The sequence below is a fragment of the Canis aureus genome, chromosome 2 (genome assembly GCF_053574225.1).
Source record: "Canis aureus isolate CA01 chromosome 2, VMU_Caureus_v.1.0, whole genome shotgun sequence".
In the NCBI taxonomy this organism is placed as follows: Eukaryota; Metazoa; Chordata; class Mammalia; order Carnivora; family Canidae; genus Canis; species Canis aureus.
In genome coordinates this window covers 68,010,111-68,034,031 of record NC_135612.1, presented here as the reverse complement: position 1 = coordinate 68,034,031, position 23,921 = coordinate 68,010,111, and the positions used below count along the sequence as shown (strand labels likewise).

At 37.5% G+C, this 23,921-nt stretch overlaps 1 long non-coding RNA gene across 2 annotated transcripts in view; it reads left to right on the top strand.

Moving 5' to 3' along the window:
* Positions 1 to 23,173, top strand: part of LOC144290927 (uncharacterized) — a 182,526-nt gene extending 159,353 nt beyond the window's left edge. For both annotated transcript variants that reach the window (XR_013358405.1, XR_013358406.1), the window contains exons 3-5: positions 11,343 to 11,499; positions 20,452 to 20,540; positions 21,685 to 23,173. This is a non-coding gene — a long non-coding RNA (uncharacterized LOC144290927). The remainder of the gene's footprint in view (positions 1 to 11,342; positions 11,500 to 20,451; positions 20,541 to 21,684) is intronic.
* The last annotated feature ends 748 nt before the right edge of the window (positions 23,174 to 23,921 follow it).

Sequence of the window (23,921 nt, the reverse complement as noted above, 5' to 3'; positions counted from 1 at the left end):
AAGATGGATAACTTACTTCCCACCTGTCTCATGAGGTTGCTGTGAAGATCAAATCATATAATGGGTTTGAAAGAACTTCATAGGCTGCAAAGTGCTGGACAAAATATAGGTGTATTGATAGGAAAAATATTTGGCTTAGAAAATGAATCTCCACTTTTCCACAAGAATTTATTGTGTGGGGTCACACCACATTTTCCTCTTCACTGAAAATTTGCTTGTAGATTTGCTTTATTATTTGAAATACTTACTGTGTTTTTTTGTGCTAATTCCAAGATGCCACACAGTAGTTGCCTGCCTTTCACTCCTGGGTTATGTGAATCCTTAAAATAAATAATGTTAGGTCTTATGTTTTAACTGGGTATTTGAAAACATAGAATGGTTTAAGATTACATGAAATTTACCAAAAAATGAGAAGAGGGAAAATGAATTCATAAAAATTCAGTAAAAACATTTTTGTCTTAACAGATGACCACATCCTGGTACAGAAGTGCATTCCTAATATTCAGGCAGCAGGGGTCCTTTTACAAAAATGTTGAAGTGTTTCTTAAAAATCCCTGCATAGGGTAGATGCAATACAGGCATAAAACAGTGAGTTCTTAAGATTCAGTTTTTATAAAGTGCTAAGAATGCCCACAACATTTTAAAGCTAAGAGACGAAGGTAGACAAAATGCCCTTCTGTTTTCCTAAAAATTTTAACCAATCCTTGTGGTTATGAAGCCACCCACATTAATAAGCAAACTGATCCTTTTCCACAGGAAATCTAACATAATGTTTATTTGATGCTACCCTAAGTTATGCTTTTCTGGAGTGATGGTTCACATCTTTGTGATGGTTCCACTTCCTCTGTGGAAGTCATTTGTGTTATTGCTATAATTATCTGTGTCTGTTAGGAATGCCTCCAGCTGCAAGTAACAATATCTGACTACAAATAGCCTAAACTCAATTATTTGTTATTCTCCAATAACCAGAAGTCTCGAAATATATCTGCTGTTGGTGTTGGTTTAGTGGCAAATGATATTAGGGCTCTGCATTAGCATCTCTAAGATCCATTTGACTTCATGACTACCCAATGGCTACAACTGCCCCATGTATCACATACTTACACAGGTACATTCAGAGGCAAGATTGTTTGGGGGTGGGAGGGCAAGGCAAGTAAATCATAGGAAAGGCAGTCTTTTTTTTTTTTTTTTTTCATAGAGCATCCTGTTTTCATGGAGGAGATTACCCCCAAAAACTTTCCAGTATTTCATAGTTAATTAGCCAGAACTGGGTCACATATCTACTAGATAAAGTAGTTGGGCTCACCTTTTCTGACATCTGAACAAAACTACATTGAAGTAGTGCAGAGTTAGCCAAATACCAGACTTTGCCATCTTGGTTTTTCTCTTCTTTTCTTTTTTCCCCCTTAATTTTACTTTATGTAATGAAGAAGTCAAACCAAAATAATAGCTTCAATCATAACACAGGGATTATCTAGATTCCCCAACAGTTATTGTTTTACTACATTTACTTTTTTTATTTTCTTCCATCTTACATCTATGCATATTGATTTTCTTATGAAGGAGCTGAGATTAATTTGTAGACATGATCCCGTATAATTTTAAATACTCTAGTATGTATTTTCTAAAAACAAGGGGAGAAAAAAAAAACCCTCCTATATAACCTCATTATACCCCTCAGAATCAAAGAATTCACATGGATACTATATTTCCTAATGATTAGACCTAGATTATGCAATTGAGGCAGCAAAACCACAAAAATAATACTGTGACAAATCAGTATTGGCAAGGTAAACTATGACTACACAGTCAATTTGCTATCTGCCAGGTTTTTCTGCACTATAGAAATCATGTACTCCTTTGTAATTAGAAAGTATTTTATAAGCAGATACTTTGAGACTATGAAAATATCCTACTTCTCATTAAATTTTCACAGATAAGTTTAAACATCCCTTGATGATTCTTACTCTACTCAGTTATTATTATGAAGGTTATCAAATGGTTATTTTATAATTTTATGATTCCATCTACATTGATTAGTTTGCATTCTGCTATTAGGAAGAGATTCTTTTTCTCCCCATTTATTTATTTATATCAGAATAGATTCATAGATTCCTACTTTATTCAGTGGACTAAAATACAATAATATTATTTTGATGATAAATTTATCCCAAATTTGGCCAGTTTGCTCCTTTGTATCCTGTGATGTCATCATTATTCTTTGAACATTGTTTTACTTTCTGTCAAAATAAATTGTTCTATGTTCAATACGTGGTTTTGTAGTGTCAAACTCAAAATCATTCATTTCTCCAAAAATCCTCATTTCTTTTAGTAGAGAATGTTATTTGTAAACCAGCATCTAGGCTCTACGTGTATTCATTGCAACATGGATCTCATTGCTTTTAGCTCCTCTAGCAAACAGAACTAAGAAATATGTATGCATATATCTATATAATATACATGCCCATTTACTTTTATATTTGTTTATATATCTATCCATTGAAAACAATTGATTTACTCCAGTATCTCCAATTCTAATCTAAATTTTAAGATGACCTAGTTTTCCCCCTTTCCAATTTCTAAATCCCTTCTTCAAAAGTGAGAAACATGACTCCCCTTGTCCTTGATATGTTACTTTATTTGTTCAAGTCTCCTCTATGTACCAATCTTCCAGCAAGACTGGTTTTTGACCATAAGACCACTTCTCTCTGGTTCAATGATAACTATACTATAGCCTTCTTGTTTACCTTTCTCTGCTCCAGGGCACTGGCCACTTTCTTGCTCAGCTTTTTTCTTGCTTCAATCCTGGTCTCATCAGCTGCATCCTTACTCAGCTCCACATTGAATTCTTTTCTCATCATTTGACATATAAATATTTTGGTCCAGTGAATTATAGTCAGTTTTTTAGAACTATTTTGGCACAAATCCACAGAAATAAATTGATTGACCCATTCAGTTGGAACAGTCACAAGCTCATGTGAACAATGAAGAGCACATAGATTAATGAATAGGAAAATAAAAGACTCATAATTTATCAAAATATTTGCTCAAATCTCAGTATTTCTTTCAGCAATGAAACATTGTTCAATATTACACCAGAGGAATTTCCCTAAACCTTCCATATGTAAAACCTGCATCATTTTTTATGCTGCTATAATTCATTGTACCTACTTTTGTCCAGGCACATGATAGTTTCCCTGAAACTGTTTGCCAGTCTCCAGCTAACTTTGGAGCTCTTTGTCATTTAGTTCCATATCCCCAGAGCTTAGCCCAGTGGCTAAAACTGGTGTTGGATAAACATTTGCCAAATCACTGAGTTATTTAATAACTAAATAATGCTACTATTAACTAAAAATGAATAAATGCAACCTTTAAGTGAATGATCCAATTTTTTGTTGTTGAATGATCCAATATTTTTCTTTTTGAGAATTTTATTGTTTTCCTCTTTCTTATGGATCTTCAATACATTTTGATAAAACTCTATTGAATATGCACCAGGCCCTGTGTTGGTAACTGCTACCTGAATCCACTTTTCTCTTATCAATCATTCTTTAATATTCAGAGTCAAGAGACTTGACTCAGAAATGATGTTATCTATGCCCAACATCCTAGTTTGAATTGTACTCAGAAAGACCAACTTCTACAATGACTATACAAACCACAATATTAATGACTTTTCCAAATTTGGAGAACTTGGCTCACCCTCATATTCTGATAATTTACATTTCTTTAACTACAGACACCATAAAAAGCAGTTGTTGATGTTTATTATGTTTTTTTCTTCTTATAAATGAAGTCCTCCAGACATTACTCCAAACTGAGTCAAGTTCTGCATTAAAATATCACAGATCTTAAATTTCTTTTTTTTTTAATTTTTTTTTTCAATTTTCATTTATTTATGATAGAGAGAGAGAGAGAGGCAGAGACATAGGCAGAGGGATAAGCAGGCTCCATGCACCGGGATGCCCGATGTGGGATTCGATCCCGGGTCTCCAGGATCGCGCCCTGGGCCAAAGGCAGGCGCCAAACCGCTGCTCCACCCAGGGATCCCAGATCTTAAATTTCTTAAAAATTGGTTATTAGAGGCTTCTAAGCACCTATCTGAGAGAAAGTAGTATATGAAAGATATTAAAAATAATTCTTAAAATTCTGAAGAAATTGTATAAGATAGCACATTGCCATGGAAAGAAAGAAAAGAAAGAAAAAGAAAGAAAGAAAGAAAGAAAGAAAGAAAGAAAGAAAGAAAGAAAGAAAGAAAGGAAGGAAGGAAGGAAGGAGGGAGGGAGGGAGGGAGGGAAGGAAGGAAGGAAGGAAGGAAGAAAAAGAAAGAAAGAAAGAAAGAAAGAAAGAAAGAAAGAAAGAAAGAAAGAAAGAAAGAAAGAAAGAAAAAACACTGTCAGCAAGAGAAGATTCCTAAGGTGATTTCAGCTCTCACTTTGGCCACCATGGCACTTGGAGCAGGCATTCCAGCTCCCCATACCTCTACTATCCACTGTGGTAGCAACCAGGCACTTATGATTATTGAGTGCTTGAATTATAGCTGGTTTGAATTGAGATATTCTGTGAATAAAACATACAACAGATTCTGAACACTTGGCTCAATCAAAAAAAGTATAAATTATTTCATTAACTTTTCAAATTGATTACATGTTATGATGCATATGATGACATTTTGGATAGATAGGTTTCTGTTGCTGTTTCTTTTCTCTGTTCTTCTTTAGAAGAAAAAGTCTTAAAGAATTGCCTATTGCTGTCTCCTCCCCTTACTCACCTTACACTCTCTCCTATAGTCTCCTCCAGTCAGTTTTCTTGGCAGAAATACACCAAGATCTCAAAATCAAGGTTTAAAATGACCTCAACCTTTCAAAAATTCTAAAGTAATGATTCCATTTTTATTTATTTTAATCTCAGTATTATTGGACACAGTTGATGACTCTTACTGCTTCTTAAATTCTATCTTCTCTTGGCTTGAGTGACATCATATGCTTCTGGTTTCCCCCTTCTTCTTGACTTTTCTCCCTTGTTGCCCTCTAAATATTGGAGTGACCTTAAACTCACTCCTGAGAGTTTACCTCTCCTCAACATTTACTCTCTCATTCACACAGAGTTTTAGTTTTAAATACCCCTGGCATATATATATTTAAAAAAAAAGTTTCTTACAGCCCTGAATTATTTCCCAAATTCATGTATACAACTACTATTTGTTATCTTTACCTGGTTGCTTAATGTGCAGCTCATACAACTCTATTCTCTCTTGATTGTCCCTTAGATCCTCACTTTTAGTTCACCCACCCTCTTCCTACTCAGAGTAGATAGCTCCATCATCTGCCTCATTGCTCAAGCTCAACATCTAGGATCTATTCTCTCTTTCTCTTATATCTAATCCATCAGCGTATCAGATTGACTCTACTTCTAAAGCATATCCCCTAACTGACTTCTCTACATTTTGGCTGGCTGCTCCCTGGTCCATGTTACCATTTTTTATTATATGAACTGCTATGATAATCTACCAAACACTTCCTGTCTTTATTCCATTATAGTGTATCCTCCATATTTTGGGTAGAGTCACTGCTTATATTATAAATCATATTATGCCATACTCCTACTTTAAAGTTTTTACCTTAGATGTTTTCTATTGCCTTATAATAAATTCAAACTCCTAACAGTGGCTCATCACTATTTCCTTTTTCAACATCTAAGGCTACTTTTTAACTTTTAAACTATGTTCCAGATAAGCAATCCTTTTTAAAATTCCTTGAGCACAACAAAAATGTTCATCCTGGCTCTTCCAGGAAGGGCCTGGAAGTTTTATGCTGCTATGTTTATGTAGTTCACCCCTAATCTTGTCATGACTGGCTCCATCTTGCCACTTAGATCTCAGCTTAAGTATTATCTTACCAGAGACATCTTCCAAACTACCTCATCTCATGTCATAGTCAGTCTCTCTTTAAAACAGCAGATTTTAATTTCTTGCTTATCTTTCTAATCAATAACACACTACTAATCAATGACACACAATGTTTTCTTTTTCACTTTTCCTTGAATTGTTTGACTCCTTGGTATAAACCAGGACCTTGTATTTTTCACCAGTATATTCCCAGTGTCCAGAATGGTACACATACTGGCCACTCAAATATTTATTGATTGAATAAATATTTAATCACATCATCTCATTCACTAATACATGGCAAAGGAACTTCAACATAAGTACTATTGGAGAAAGTTATCAGGTTTCATAATAAATGTAATGTTGCATTTTTAAGTTTGTCTGCTTTTTGTAGAGAGATATCCCCTTGGGCCTGCCTACCTGTTTTCCCCTCTAGACCAATGCTGTGCTGAATAACTCTCAGTGATGTGCAATACATGAGTACTTGAAGTGTAACTAGTTCAACTGAGGGACTGAATATCTAATTTTATTTCATTTAAATTTTTTTGAAATATTTATATGCTTTAATATGCCTTTACATGATGATTCTACTTGGAATGTGTTCCATGGAAATAATTTAAATATATAAAGTATTCTTGGCAGTTTTGTTCATGAGGAATAATTGGAAAACGATCTAAATGTCTTATATAGGGGAATGGTTAAGAAAATTCACACTACATATATACCATGTGCATTTGTTTCTTTGGGTACTAAAGCACCACAAATTGAGTGGCTTAGAACAACAACAGAATTTTCTCTCTCACAGTTTTAGAGAAAGTCTGAAATCAAGGTGTCAGCATGTTGGTTCCTTCCTTCAGCAGTGAGGGAAAATCTGTTCCATGCCACTCTCCTAGCTTCGGTGATGGTCAGCAATCTTTGGCATTCCTTGACTTCATTCTATGCTTCCATCTTCATGTGACATTTTCCTTCTTTTTAATAAATTTATTTTTTATAGGTGTTCAATTTGTCAACATACAAAATAACACCCGGTGCTCATCCCGTCAAGTACCCACATCAGGGCCCACCACCCAGTCACCCCCACCCCCCCCCACCTCCTCTTCCACCACCCCTAGTTCGTTTCCCAGTTAGGAGTCTTTCATGTTCTGTCTCCCTTTCTGATATTTCCCACTTATTTTTTCTCCTTTCCCCTTTATTCCCTTTCACTATTTTTTATAATCCCCAAACGAATGAGACCATATAATTTTTGTCCTCCGATTGACTTATTTCACCAGCATAATACCCTCCAGTTCCATCCACGTCGAAGCAAATGGTGGGTATTTGTCGTTTCTAATGGCTGAGTAATATTCCATTGTATATTTAAATAGCCATTTGTGGCTAGTGGCCATCATTCTGGATAGATATCTCTGGTGGGAAAGTTCCTCCATTGGAGGCAATTTCTCTGTCTTAGTTTATCTCTACGCCTTGAGTACTGAGCATATTTCCAATGCAACAGGTGGTCATTAGGTTGACTGAAAGTCTTGCATCAAAATTGGCACAGGGCGGCAGGAGAGTGAGGGTCCTTAGCCTTGCCAGAAAGGGGACAGGGAATCAAGCAACACCTCAGTGGCACAGAAGACCTCCATGTGGTTTCTCCTCTTCAATGTAGTCATGGAAATAGTACAGGCCTTAGAGTCTTGAGATAGAGATTCAAGACAGTCACCTGTTATTTGAGCTGTGTGACCTAAAGTGAGCCACATAGCCACTCTTACGCTTCTTCATCCTCACCTATAAAATAGTGATATAAAAAGAATGTAGCCTCTAACTACCTAGATCTTTACAGGAACCCATTGAGGCCAAGAATAGGAAAACCAAGCTGTAAATTGTGAAGTGGTCTGTAAGTATATGGTTTTGTTATTAGCTCTGTAGATTGATCCTGTTGGCAGATAAATATTAGGAGTCAGTTATCAAACATCACATCATCTAGACAGTCTTGGCCCTAAAAATGTTGGCATCTGCTCATTTTACTCCATGATGGAAAAAGAATAAATAAATCATAAATGATTAATTTAGACTTCCTTCCACGCCTCCCGTTAACAGCTCAAAGCCCCCACCACACAGCAGGCTTGGTGATGAACTGCTGTGGTAGAACCTTCAAGACGGCGGCTAACCCCTTCTCCAAGTACAACCAGCTGTGAAAACAAATTTAGCTCCACCAACATTGCAAAGGAGCAAAGCCTTTTCATAGGTTAGAGATATAATGTTCACCCCATTCAGAGGAACCCAAACCAAATACCAATGGCTTGTGGAGTAAGAGGATATTAAGCATAATAGACAGATTATCTGCTGGTTTGCTGAAGGTGAAGGTAGAGACGTTTGTCATACTTTTCCTAGAAAATGAGACTTTATCAAAGGGAGAGAGGATGAAAGGTCACCCGTTCTATTGGTGCGATTATTATCTTTACATAGCTGGAGTGGCAAAAGAAATGATCCCAAACAGAGCAAAACAAAACAGACCTCACCGAAGCACTTCAAGATGAGCCCCCAAGAAGCCATCACACCAGACCCACTGGCTTCATCTTAATTTATCATCTCAGGTCTTGTTGACAAGAGTTGATTGGGTTTTCCATCTATGCAAGCTGCGGCAGGTTTCGTTATGACAAACCACTTGGTGGACTTTGGAGATGATTATTTTTTAGGAAACAATAATTATAGTAAAAATGGTACTACCATTTGTGAGCACCTAAGACATCCCTGAAACTATGCTTTCTATTAATTATCTCAATTGGAAATCCACAAAATAAGTTACTATTACCACGTTGCAAATGAAGCAACGGGGGCTTAAGCAAACTGACCAATCATAGCTGGCTTCAGGGAAATTTTTACTTTTAGTGCTAATAAATATAGTAATGAATATCATATTAGAAGCAGCCATTTATATAAGGTATATTTCCTATTACCTCAAAAAATGTATACATAAGAAACTTGATAAGCAACGCGCCTAGTAGGTTATTTCTGTCAACATGTTTTGCTCACATCTCTATATAGTTTCTTATCTTGGAAAGCTTAGAAATCTCCAGAAACTCTTCTTCTTATAAAGCTAGTGTGTTTTTGTTCTTCTCTCATCTGTTCTTAATATTTTACTTACCTGCTTAATTGCATTGACCCCTCCCCAGCATCTCCATGCATCTGCTTGTCTATCCTCTGCCATTTAGCAAGTGCCCCAGATGATCTGTCTGGGTTTTGTTTTATCTTCCTCCTCAAACATAGTTTTTTGGAGTTTCCCATTTCTTTATATATATTCCCACATACCCTTCTCTGAGCCAGGAGTAAACCCAGAGCTGCTCATTCTCAAGACACTTTCCAATACACTTAGATATCTCATATTTTAATGAAAATAACTATGATTTAGTAAACACTAATGTTACAATATAAACTGAAACTTTAAAAAAATGATTGCAGTTAACCTTTACTGTTTTCCATATGGCAGGTAGTTTACCAAGCCTTCACACACAACATCATATTTCATCTTAAAAGAACATAATAAAATGGGGATAATGATCATTTTTATTCGACAAATGAGTATCTCCAGGCATAGAGAGATCAAGAGACTTGTCTGGGACCACACAGGGGCCAAATAGTAAACCCAACTGATTCCAAACTTGTATTCTTGTGTGATCTAGAGTGGTAGTATGTTAAAAAGTACATAGACTTTGAAGCCAGATCCTTGACTCAGACCATCTCTACCACTCTCTGTGCACCAGCCTCTCTACCCCAAGCCAGTCATTCAAAATTTCTGCATGGTGATTATGAGCTTTGGAGCTAATCTACCTGAGTTGTTTCTACCATTTCTGCTCACCAGTTACTGAAACCTGGGGTGATTGAAGTGACCATTCTGTGTGTCAGCTTCCTTATGGATAAAGCCAGAATAATGATGGTATCTATTCCCACGGAAGATTAAATGTATTAATACAGGTACAGTGTTCGTAACGGTGCCTAGCCCAGAGTAAACAGTTAATAAATAGTGGCTAGGATTGTTGTTATACTTGATAATGGGGATCCTCACCTGTTAAACAAGGATAATGTTTAATGCACCTTGTCAGAGTGGTGGGAATGGGTCAATCAAAACCATCCAACAGTAGGTCCTATTACCCTTTTGCTTTGGTAGATACTTTGAAGAAGCCACTGAACCTGTGCTGTAATTTTCAGAAAAGGTTTCAATAGAGATGTTGTTCTAGAGCCCAGGACCTGCAACTGCATCATTTTTCCTCTCTCTGGGTCATTTACTGACTTACTCGCAGCCTGTCCACACAGGACAGACACATGGACAAACTTTCAGAGCTAGGAAGACAGGAGGGATGGCAGAGCCAACCAGCAGAAACATGAGTCAGACAGCCCTGACTTCAAACCCCACCTTCTACACTCAGCAGGCTGGTCTTGAGCAGGTGACTCACCCCTCTGAACCTGGTCCAATATCTGTAAAATAAGGGAAATGAAACCAGTCTCATGGGCTATCATGTCATCTTAAATGTAATATGTGTAAATTCCACAAGAGAACTGTTTTCCACACAGCTTTATTTCAGCAAACCCTCAGGGTCATGGGCAACTCTATGATCTCCTGATGTCCATTAAAGACCCCCAGGGCTAGACTTTTCCATTGAAAAAAGAGAAAAAAAATAGCCATACCATGAATAATTTAAGTGCATGAGAATTGTTGCATTGATTCAGTTTAAGTAGACTTCTGTCCTTAAGTTGAGTATTGATTTCATTTAAGTAGCATATAAACTTAGATATTCAGTATAAGGAATATTTAAATACAACAGTATGGGTTCTGTTTAAGAAAAGTGAAGTACTGATTCAGTTTCAGTAAATGGGTGCAGTTCAAGTAGATGCTAAAATGAAATGTCAAGCTGAAACGCAGAGATGGGCCCCTGCTATGGCAGAAAGACCAAAGGATGAGAGTGATCAGAAGGAGGAGAGGTGTCATCTGGCTCTTTGATCTGTGCCCCAACTACTTCACCATTTCCTCTCTCTGCCACCACTTGAAGGCCACCTCTAGGTACCAGCAAGATCCCAACCTCTTCAAAAATACTAAAGATATGTAATGAAACACTCATGAGTGTTATTCATTCTTTTTTCCTAGGAGGTTTTATTTATTTATTTGAGAGAGAGATTGAGAGAGAGAGAGAGAGAGAGAGCAGGGAGGGGCGGAGGGAGAGGGAGAGAGAATCTGAAGCAGACTCCTCACTGAGAGCAAAGCCCTATGCGAAGCTGGATCCCAGGACCACAAGGTCATGACTTGAGTTGAAACCAAGAGTCAGGCACTTAACTGACTGAACCACCCAGACACCCCACCAGTGTCATTCATTCTAATAACATTTAATAAGCACTTAATTATTCCAGGTCCTGAAATATAAGTGTTCAAGACATAGGTGTGGCTGACCTTCTTTCACTGCATTTTTCCACTTGATCTTTCCAGGTGAAAGCCCTTTTGGTGCACCACTTTGAAGAGGTGTAGGGTGGTGTAAAAGGCACCCAAGCAGCAGAATGTCATGGCAGAAGGATCTTACTGGCTTCAGCAGCCCATATATCTCACTCCAGCGTCAGATAACTGGACCACCCTGCCTCAACAACAGGTACTTCTGTTTCCATGAAACAAGTGAATTAGACAATATCTCAGACTCCACCAGCCCTAGCATTGTTTGATTCTATAAATTCTTAAATAAAAACTATCTAGAGAGAAGATGTCTTCCTTCCTGCCTTCCACCATCCCTTTAGACTCTTGCATGCCCTTGTCTCTTTACATTCTTGTTTGCCTCCCTGACACCTGAATATGCATGTTGATGTTCAGTGCTGAAACACAAAGTAATGAATTTCTGCTTCTAACTGTTGCTAGATGCCAGGATTCCTATCCTGGGATAAGGAAAATGTATTTCAGTGGAAAACAAAGATGCTTTGTCTACTTGCATAGCCTGACCTCACAGGCTCTGGTTCTAGCTCATCCTAGTCTTCAAGCTCTTTGCAATTCTGTAAATTGTAGAAAACCTGTAGCAATGCAAAATAAATGTCTACAAGTGTAGATTCAGTCTAATGAGGAGTGTGATCCACTCTGCTCCTCACCTGTGAGTAAACATTTTGTATTCCGGTTTTCTTGATCCATATAGATGTGTCTGTTCTTCAGATTCTCTTTCAAATTAAGCATGCACTCTTAAACTAATTCTTAACCTTGTAATCTTCAGCCTTCTTATCATGAAATGGGAAGCTCAGGGATGCCTGAGTGGCTCAGCAGTTGAGCGTCTGCCTTTGGCTCAGGGTGTGATCCCAGGATTCTGGATTGAGTCCCACATCTGGCTTCCTGTGAGGAGCCTGCTCCTCCCTTTGCCTGTGTCTCTGCCTCTCTCTGTGTGCCTCTCATGAATAAATAAATCTTAAAAAAAAAAAAGGAATGGGAAGTTCAGATTAGACCTTCTGTGGGTTCATACTGTACTTTATACTAATTTAACTAAATGAAATGTTAGAGTTCTTTTTTCTTTACAGTTCAAAAAAATTTTTAGGTAGGCATATTAGTTTGCTAGGGGTGCCATCACAAAATATCATAGACTGGGGGGCTTAAACAACAGAAATTTATTTTCTCATAGTTATGGAAGTTAGGAGTCCAGGATCAAGGTGTTAGATCCTTTTGAGGGCTATAAAGGAAGGGTCTGATCCAGGCCTGTCTCCTTAGCTTGTTGACACCTGTCATCTCTCAAGATCATTTCCCTGTCTCCAAATTTTCGCTCCTTTATGACACCAGTCATATTGGAATAGAGCACATCCTAATAATCACAGTTTAATTTGAGTAACTCTTTAAATACCCTATGTCTAAATACAGTCTAGTCTTACTCTGAAACCTAGGGTTTAGGAATTCACATATGAACATGTGGGATGACACAATTCAGCCCATAACTATATGACTGAACAAAAATGAGTATGCCACTTTGCTTTGGATTGTGCATGGTCTTTGTGACTATCTAAGTAGCAAACTTAAAGGGATGAGTGCACTTCATTGTATCCTCTGCTTGGTGAAGATTAGGGCTTGTCACTGTAATGACTCACAACCTGGAACTCCTTAAATGTGACAAGTCCTGACTTTTTCTCCAGGATCCTTATGTCTCCTGCCCAATGTGCCAGCTTGACTATTCTGTAACCAGTTCTATAAATATAAAAGTACTCCAATCGAGGGCTGACCAATTTAGCCAATCAAAATATAAAACACTCAATTTTATCTGAATTACAGATAAACAATGAATTATTTTTTATTAGTATAAGTATATCCTGTTTCATATTTGGGTCCTATTGATACTAAAACAAGTTTTTTGTTTTAATATGAAATCCAAATGTAACTGGATGCTGTATTTTTATCTGACAATGCTATTCTAATCCCTCAATGATATACAGATGCTATTATGTCAAGAGTTCTCATTTGTCACTTCCATGCACTTTAAATAGATAAGTCCTCATCACCTCTTTTTATAGACTGAATGTCTGTGTTCCTGCCCAAATTCATATGTTGAAGCCCCTATACCCAGTGTCTCTGTACTTGGAGATAGAACTTCTACGGAAATAATAAGGTTAAATGAGGTCAGAAGAGCAGGGCCCTCATCAAATAGAATTATTGTCCTTATAAAAAAGACTCAAGAGAGCTCTCTCTTTCCCTCTGTCTCCATGTACATATAAAGAAAGGGGTCATGTGAGAACACAGTGAGATGACCCACAGGCCAACAGAAGAAGGCTCCGTATGAAATCTACCTTTCCAGCATCTTGATCTTGGACTTCTCAGCCTCCTGAACTGTGAGAAAATAAATTTCTAAGAAAAGAAGCCATTCATTCTTAAAATTTTTATGTGGAAGCCCTAACAAACCAATACACCCCTTACGACAGTTCAACAGAAACTAGTACACAGAGTATGACTGGTGCTCATTACCTATTGAAAGAATGACAGGTCCAGTTATTATGAATACTCTGAGTGAAGTGGGTACCCACCTTCTTTTTTAGGAATGAATCTGTCTTAACCAGTCTCTTGGAATCTGTCTTTGTACATCACCTCATATTGCCAATGCTTATTCATTTGCTGACTTATCCTGGAAGGCAGGGACTACATGTCATTCATTCATTGTTATGCCACTAATGTTAAGCAAAGTCTCTCCCGCACTGAATGCTCATGATTTCCAATGACACACACTCAAGAAAAAAAAAGTTGACATATAACAAAATGTGATTTTTAGTCAAAGTGCTTGGGACTTGGAATTTTGATAATTCTAGGGAGCTGAAGTCAGTTTCCAAACAACTTCTTCAAATTCCCCAATTAAAATATTCTCTAACCACTGTGTTTATAGGTGATCCACATATCTGAGTACACATGTCCGGGCACTGCTGGATTGAGATCAAATGTTTCCTGTCGGAGCTCGGTCTCAACAGCCCTTGGGGGGCTCTCAGTGACCCCTAGAGCCGGTGTGAAAGTGGACCAGCAGCCAGATGGCTTCACATTTCCACATTCCTTCAGCTTGTTTTCTTACTGCGGCAGATACCCAAGAGCATCCCAAATCCTCAAGAGAGATGAGATTTCAGGAAGGTCCTTATTTCATTTAGAAAACAGGAGATATGAATTCTTGAGGCCAATGAAAAAAGAGATTTACAGCCTTCACCGATAGTTCTTAAGCTATCTACAGTGATTGAAGAAAAATATCCAAATGAATTGTGGGACTTTTTTCAACATTCAGTTCCACCTGGGGACAAAAGTGCCACACATATATCCACTACTGAAGATTAAGACAGGTCAGGGATCACAGAGTTGTGGCCACACAAACAGATTATCCTGTTTCCTGAGACATCATTTATGTTGCAGCTGCCTCCTTGGAGAAAGATCATGAATCACATTGTTCTTCTCTCTTCCATTTGATCCGACACCATGTAAATAAGCAATGTTGAATGGGAAAGAAAACATTTCAGGCAAATGATTTCAATACAGTTGGAACTGCTTACCTTGTATAAGCAATCTGCTTGCTCAATAACAAGGTCTAGAAAGAGGCAGCCTTTCTAGATACTAGGCAGAGGCAGCCTTGGGGGTGAATAGCTTAAATAAATGAATGAGAAACAATTATTTACCATCAATTATGTGATGGGTTTCTTGAGGTTTATCCTCCCTCATGTGTGATATTTCAGCCAGCTACCCTGGGTGGGAGACAATAATGGTTCTACTTTTTATAAATTACGATAAGAAAACATACCCCAGGGATCCCTGGGTGGCGCAGCGGTTTAGAGCCTGCCTTTGGCCCAGGGCGCGATCCTGGAGACCCAGGATCGAATCCCACGTCGGGTTCCCGGTGCATGGAGCCTGCTTCTCCCTCTGCCTGTGTCTCTGCCTCTCTCTCTCTCTCTCTCTCTCTCTCTCTCTCTGTGACTATCATAAATAAAAAAAAAACTTAAAAAAAAAAGAAAACATACCCCAAATAATTTAATAAATAGGCAAAGTCAACATTTGAGATCTTGTCTCTCTGACTGTAATTAATTTATTAACTTCATGAACATTTAATTATAATTAACAGTGCAAATGATCAATGACTATTGAATCAAAGGATGAATTATTTTATTTTATCTATTTTTGAACTAATTAAACTGAAATACAGGGGCACTTGGGTGGCTCAGTCAGTTAAGCATCTGCATTTGGCTCAGCTCATGAACTCAAGTCCTAGGATCAAACCCTACATCAGGCTCTCTGCTTCGCTTCTCCCTCTCCCTCTGCCTGCTACTTCCCTGCTTGTGCTCTCTCTCTCTGAAAAATAAATAAATACATAAATAAATAAATAAATAAATAAATAAATAAATAAAATCCAAAAAAATCCACAAAAATCTGAAATACAAAGAGGTTGAAAAATTTACCTATTTTCACAAGTCTCAAAAAATAGAGTTTTGACCTTTTCTTTCATTAAGGAATAGAAAGATGAGAGATGTCATTTTTTAAGATATGAGATAATACAAGAGGTTAAGATATTAATTAGGTACTGCAGTGTGCTATTGTTTGGGATAAGTTGGTTTGGAATAAGTTTTTTCTTAACATATTTACAAACGACTCTCCTACAAAGTCTTACTCTGGTGTCAACAGGACATAAAGGTAAAAAGTTAGATACCACTCAACAACTGGCCACCAAAATGAATGAAAAATTTGGCTTGGATTAAACAATGTGACAAAGTTGGAAAAATTGCAATAATATGGCCTACCTTAAATAGGTGTGATATTTTTCTTCAGTGTGCTTCATGTAAAATTTCTCCATTTGGGGGAAAGTGTTAGGGATATAATTTAGCATTACAGATCCTGAGTTCCAGGGTAGGTCTGCCTGGCTTTGTGTTCCAGTTCTGCCGAATACCATGTGTAAACTTTAAGAGACCCACCAACCTCTCTCAGCTCCAGGGAATGAGTAAAATAATTATAACTACTTCATTTAATATTATGAGGTTTTATGAGATAATCCTTCCAAACCATACAAAAAAATGTCTGACATATAAGATACCTGGAAAAAATACAATGAAATTATTGAATGAAAGCAAACTTTTAAAATATAATATATGTATGCCATGACATGAAATGGCCTTATTTCATTTACTAATACCATCAGAGTTGTGGTTGGACAATTTTTTATCTTAAAAATAATATTATATCTCCATGATTTCTTTTTTTTAAAGATTTTATTCATTTATTTGACACACGGAGAAGGGGGAGAGGTAGAGGGTAGGGAAAAGCAGACTTCCCTGCTGAATGGAGAGCCAATTTGGGGCTCAATCCCTGGACCCCTGGGATCATGACCGAAAACAAAGGCAGAGCTCAACTGACTGAGCCACTCAGGTGCCTCACCCTGCCTTATTAAATTTATTTTCCCTATTAATGATCTAAAACTAACTTTGCTTAGAAATCATTATTAATCAAAGTAATCAGAAAATCAATAAATATCCAATCATATACATATTCATCATAGTTCTAAATCAGCCCTGTAACATTTGAAGAGGGAGAAGTGCTAACACTAATCAGCAGTGGAATAGTGGAGTATTATGGGAAAAGCACTGAATTAGTAATTAGCATAATTTCAGACAAATTTTTGCTCTAGTCACATTGGGTCTCTGGTCTTAGATTCCTTACCTAGACACAAGAGGCTTGAGAAAAATTATATGTATGGTTACTTCCATTTCTCAAATGGAAGTTATTACCAATTTAATGTTGCTTTAGTAATATCATACAGTATCAGTAACAATTATTATTATAAATAATTTGAATTCTTCTCTTTCTTGTATCACTACTTCAGTCATTAAGCCCAATTACCTCATTATCTGAATTCACATGAATTATAACCCTGAAAGGCATGTACAAGAATGGCTTTGAAGAAACCAATGTGTCACCTCATGCATTCATAAAATAATCAAAAGTGTTGAGCCCATCTGGTAAAAGGCCCAAGGTTTGCTGCCTCCTTTCCCAAATCACTCCTTTGACTTGCATTTCCATTCCACATTTTGGAGTATTTATTTACCTTAAGCTTACAGGAGACCCTGCAGTCCCTGAAGGGGATGTGGAGAGATTCAGTTCTAAAGAGGGACTTGGGAGCAAACCATATTTCATGCCCATTGGCATTTGGAAGGCAGTCCAACTATCTGTTGGGAAGTTTCTTGCAAAGAGTATAAACAGAGAGTTAGAGGGTGGCCGAGCATTGGACTTCCCATCTGACTTGAAGCTCTCAGCACCTCCAGCTCACCATCTGCAAGATAGATCATCAGAATGTAACAGACCATTTATTCTGATGACCTTGTTTTACTGATGTAGAAATTGGGGCCCTGAGAGTGAAGCAATGTGCCCAAGGTCACAGAATGAGTTAGCCTTGTTCACAATCAGAGACCACACTCTAGGCAATCTCTTTCCTTCTTTTAAGTCAAGCATGAGTTTGTGACAAGAAAGAATTTGGATAATTGTAAATAACCAGGCACTATTTAGTCACCTTCCCATGCTTCAGCCACACAATGAATTTAGTTTACTGGAGTACAGAGACTATGAGTTTCACTTGCAAGAAAACCTTAGCTGAATCTTTATTTTTTATTCACATGCCATGTGTTTCTTTAGCCTATGGGTTACCCTCTGTTTCCTTCTTTGTAAAACAAGGATAACAACATCTATTTCATGGAATCACTGTTGCATTAAAATGAAATATGACAATATTTGCTAAGGAGTAAAGCCTGACACATGGTGGGGATCCTAAAATTTCTTTTTCTCCTCCTATGATTCCACTGAGCTATGATCATTACACTTCAGCCCCAGTCAGGTATTTTTCATAGAACACCCAGAGAAAGTTCAAATGACTGCTACCCTTCAAGTATTTCTTTTTTTAAGTCACATTGTAGAAGGATTCCTACTAAAAATGCTTTGCCAGAGAATGAGAAAGGACTTCTAAAAAAATAACTGTTATGAGACTTCCAGTTAAAGAAAGTAGATAGAGCACAGATATATATCCACAAGCACACACTATACGTGTAGCGCATGTTCTATCCTCCTCTTCAACTCGCTCCTCCCCTCAAAAAAATAAATAAATAAATAAATAAATAAATAAATAAATAAATAAATAAACAGTAAAAGGACAGGGAACTTATTTTTAAAGGCATAAATTTGTAAAGACAAAGAGAAGAGAATAGCATAATTTTAGAAGCTGGAAAGCAGATGCCTGAGTTGTAGTAACTAACTTAGCAGACCCACAAAAATAGATTCTTAAGCTGGCAGCAAAAGGAATCCAGGAAGCAACTTGATTTATACCATAGAACTCCTGAAAGGCTCAGAAATTGGCAGCATCATATACCTCTGAGGATGGGAGAGAAGGTGAGGCAAAATAAAAGAGGAACAAGTCGAAACTCTATTGAAAAACAATAGGATCATTAGATCTCTATCTCTTCTTTATACAGCATTCCACTCACCTGGTAGAAAAGGGGAGACTTATAAAAAGAATGGTAAAATCAAGAGTCTCTGGAGAGACAAATACCAGCCACACTTGGGCATGAAGAGGGGAATGCTGTAGTAAAAACAGGAAACACATTACAAGTTTACCTACTCAATGTTGAGTCATAGAGACCTCCCTGCTGTCTCCCAACACAGCTTTGAGAGTTCTGGCAGCCACTTATATCCTGAAGATCAGAAAAATTCTCTCTAGAGATTTGGATTAATCCAAGAGGATAGACCTAAAAGTACTGGTTTTAGGAGTTTCTGATGAAAGCAGCCAGCTAAGTCTCCTATGGTGAAAAAGCCAACTGACACAGATGAAACTTCTAATCAGGTATCAGTGTTGATCTTTATAAATCAGCAACCAGCTAAGTTCACCTGACATTGAAAAAGAGAATCTAATATAAAAGTCAAGATGAGAAAGAGAAAGAGAGAAAGAGAGAGAGAAAATTGAAAGAAAGGGAAACCACACAGAAAGAAGGGAACTTAATAAAAATGCAATCTTTGGTATCTTCCAAGAGATAAGAGACTATGTAATAAACAAAACAAGAACAGAAAGCTATGAAACAGGAACTCAAAAAGAGCTCTTTGAATTAGGAGAAATATTAATGAATATAGAGATATTGCAAAAATATGAGAGAAGAAATGAAAAGAAACCCACAAAAAAAGAAAGCTTTTCAAAATAAAACCCAGTAAATCTCATAGGAAGTAGAACAGAATAATAGAGATGCAAAATGAATGGAACAAAAGGAAATTGTGACACATCCAGAAGATTCAATATCCAAATATTAGGAATTACTCTCAGAAAAAAGTAGAAAATTTGAAGGGAAAGCATTCACCAGAGAAATAACTAAACAGTTTCCCAAGTCTGAAGCACATAAATTTCTGTTTCAAAGGGCTTAGCATAAGCATGGAAACCATCCTACATCAAGACATACCATCAGAAAGTTTCAGAATATTGGAGGGAGGAAAACAAAAACCAACATTCCACAAGCGTCCAGAAAAGGGCCCAGATATCACAGAGGAGGGAGTTTTACATACATACAGGATCAAGAATCTATATAACACTTTACTTCTCCACAGCAACACAGGAAGCTAGGAAGCAATGGAGAAAAGCACTAAAAATGCTAGGGGGAAATGATTTGCTCCCAAAGACCTCCCTGCACAATCTATTGATATCGTATGAAGACACAATAAGGATATTCTTAGACAGGCAAGGTCTTAAGTTTCTAGTCATGTATTTTTTTCTCAGATTTGATCTGCTTTCTCTGAAAAGGGGCATAAGCCAGGAGAAAAGAAGAAACCATGGAATCCAGGATTCCAATAGGTGGTCCAATACAAGGGAGACACAAAATATATCCCCGAAGCAAAGGGAAATAATGGAGTTATCTATGCAATGGGCCAGAGGAAGGGCAGGCAAAAATAGTTTACTCTGGGAAGATGACATTTTTAAATGCTTAAGCTATTTGTGTGTTTTCAAAAGGTATTTGTATAACTGCGGAAGAGTTCACAGTTGAGTTAATCATATGTAGATAGCAAATAAGTAAATAAAACCAAAAAAAATCATTGACTTCATATTTTGCAGGGAAGTAAAGACAATCCCATTACTAAGAGTTGCAGATGCATGGCAATAATAATGTAATGCTGAATATTTAACTGAAGCAAAATTGCCAGGTAAGCATAGGATAGAGCAATAGGAAATACGGGGGAAAGTAAGAGAGATAAAGACTGGGTAGTGGTGGGGAAGGGTGAATAAAAGGATGCGAAATCCCATCTTCCATATTGGGATGTCAATCTGTAATGTCTAAAACAGAAAGATCTAGAAGTACAATCATGCCATTGGAAAATATGGATGCAAATACTAAAGAATTAGCCAAAAAATTTACAAACAAGTGCTTCTCAGAACAATATAGTGTTTAAGGTGGGGCATGACTGCTATTTTTCTTAACAAGTCTTCTCTATTTGATGTTTTTCAAACACATGCATGTTTACTTTTGAAAAAAGTAAAATTAAATTAAAACTACTGTTTTCTAAGTTTCCTTTGTATGACTTTTACCATCTCTATTAATGGAAAGCTGAAATACATTAGTTAATCGTTTTTTAAAGTGCTTCATTTCTTTAACTAAGAACAAGCAATAGTCATGCAATCACTAAGTTTGATGCACTGTTTCATCCAAAACGTGTTAAATGTAAATTATCTATACTGAAATGAAGAAATGAGTGTCAATGTACCACCTAGAATCATTTTGTTGAGTTGCCCACCTGTAGGTCCCTACGTTGAAAGCACCCGAAAGAATCACTCAGGCAAGGTAGGTCACTGCTCTGAACTCACCACTAGAGGGAAATATTGGCCTTTTTACTAAACAGTCCAACGGGGCTTCTTTAGGCAATTGGTAAGAATTACAAAGTTACAGCCCGCAGCAATTTCCCCTTCCTGGAGTATACAATACTGGAGTTTGAAGGGACTTTGTTGTCCATCAGGGTCAAGCCTCTGATTTCTCCTTTTCTACACTTAGAGAAATCAAGGCCCAGAGACGAACAATGCTTTCTTAGTTCACGGGAAACTTAGGACAGGAGAAAGTCAGTGCTGAAGCCAGTTTCCTTATTTACCTAAACTGGGCAAATCTGGAATTAAATGAGAGAATAGTTCCAAAGAAGTTGCTTTTTAGTGCAAGTTCATTGAGCTGGAGAACACTCATTGCATGTTCGCCGTCTGCCGGACCTGTGTTGCCTACCATGTGCCTACACTTGACATTCTTTATTTTTGTCCTGATTGAGTTTTGTGAAGTAGGAACAATCATTATCCTCTTTTTTACAGATGAGGAAGCAAACGCACAGAGAGGTTAAGCTACCTACCCAGAATCACACAGGAAGTGATTAGCAGAGCAGGGATTCAATCCCAGACTGTGTAGCTCTGGAGTTCATGACCACAGCCACCATGCTTACCAACCATGCATCAAAGACGTAAGATTATCTGTTACCTCTTTTCTCTGGGGAAGTGGTCCCACTTCACTTTTTGTTCAGATGGATATTGTCCTTCTGGCCCCTGAGATCCTTCAAGATTCCAGCCTGGTGGGCAGAGCTGCTTCAGGATCCAATTTCCTTCTGTTCCCTGGTCTATCACAGTGCCACCTAGCTCGGGGGACCTGCTCATTAAATGACAGGCGAGTAAATAAATACAATGCTAATTACCTCAGAAAACATACATCACATCACATCTTACAGTTCATGTGGCTTAAGAAGACTCCACACAAAAGCTGTCATTGTCCACTTGGTTTCTCTTCAGACTGTGGAGTTGATCCAACCAAACGTCTAATTCTTCCTGACTGCCCCCCGCCCCACACAGTTTGCAATGCTGGTTTTTAGGCCATAAAATACAATCATGTCGCCGTGGACATGGGCAGGCTCCTAGGCCCACTGCATTGTATCTTTCAAGAAGTGATATGTCACTGCTTTACAAAACACCTGGAATCTGTATCGTTTATTGCTCTGAGCCCAGCCAAGTTCTCATCCTCCCTGTTCACACAACTTTGAGCTGGTTTAGCTCACCGCTGCTCAGAATGCTGGGGCTAGGGGGAGTGGGGAGACAATTTCCTGGGCAAAGATGGAAATCATGTTCAAGAAAGAAGGCTGCCTAATGGAGTTTACAGCTCGGGAAATTTCCTTCCAAAGACTGCATGTTTCTGCACAGAAGGAAAGCACGTTCCACGAAGAGTCCCTACAGATTTCCAAACTCTGCTGAAAGATCTGAAGTCATTCAATGCAATTCTAGAAGTCTGGAGGGTTAAAATGTCCCTGTCTTTCTCCCCTTTAATCCATCTTCAACATATTTTTTTCTAAACATTGACTTTATTTTAGTATATTGTGTTGTGAATTATAATGGTTGTATATAGATTCTTGTAACCACCACCACAATCGAGAGAGAGAGCAGCTCCATTATCTCCCTCTCCAAAACTGACATTTTTTTATAGTCACACCCTCTCCTGTCCCTAACCCCTGGTAAATGTCAATATATTCTCTGTCAGTACAATTTTGTCCTTTAGTGACCATCATATAAATGCAACCATAGAGTGTGTAAACTTTGAGACTGGCTTCTTCCACACAACATAATGCTTTTGAAATTCATTCAAATTGTTTTATCTATCTATAGTTCATTCTTTTTTTTTATTGAGGACATCAATCCCATTGTATGGATATTTCACAGCTTGTTTGTTTGTCTGTTTGTTTTTATAATTCAGCCCCTGAAAGATATTTGAGTTTCCAGTTGCAGTCTCCTTAAGGTGCTCTCTCCCTCTCCCTCTGCCCCTCTGCCCATACTCTCTCTCTCTCTCTCTTAAATAAATAAATAAAAATTTACAAAAATTTTAACTCAATTTATCATTTATTTAAAGATTTTATTTATTTATTCATGAGAGACACAGAGAGAGAGGCAGAGACACAGGCAGAGGGAGAAGCAGGCCCCACACAGGGAGCTCGATGTGGGACTCGATCTCGGGACTCCGGGATCACGCCCTGAGCCAAAGGCAGATGCTCAGTCACTGAGCCACCCAGGCATCCCTCAATTTATCATTTTTGATAAATTTCATGGGTTATGTTTTAAGGACAATACCTAGTAATTTCTTGCTTAACCTTAGGTCACAAAACTTTTCAAAAGTTTATTGCTTAATGTTTTACATTTAGGACTGTGATCCATTTTGAGTTAATATTTGTATAAATTGTGAGATTAGGTTATGGTTCATTATCTTGCTTATGGGCATTCAATTCAATTTTTTCCAAACCAATTTTCTGGAAAGACTATCCTTTCCCTATTGAACTGCCTTTATATCTTTGTCAAAAATCAATTGGCTACATATGTGTGGGTCTATTTATAGATTCTCTTCTGTTCCATTAATTTATGTAACAATCCCTTCAATACCACAATGCTATCCTATTCAGTGTAGTTTTATAGTAAGTCTTAAAATCAGGTAATGTGAGTACTCCAAATTTATTCTACCATTTGACAATTCTAGTTAATTTACCTTTCTATAATAATTTTAAAAACATTAGGTATGATGT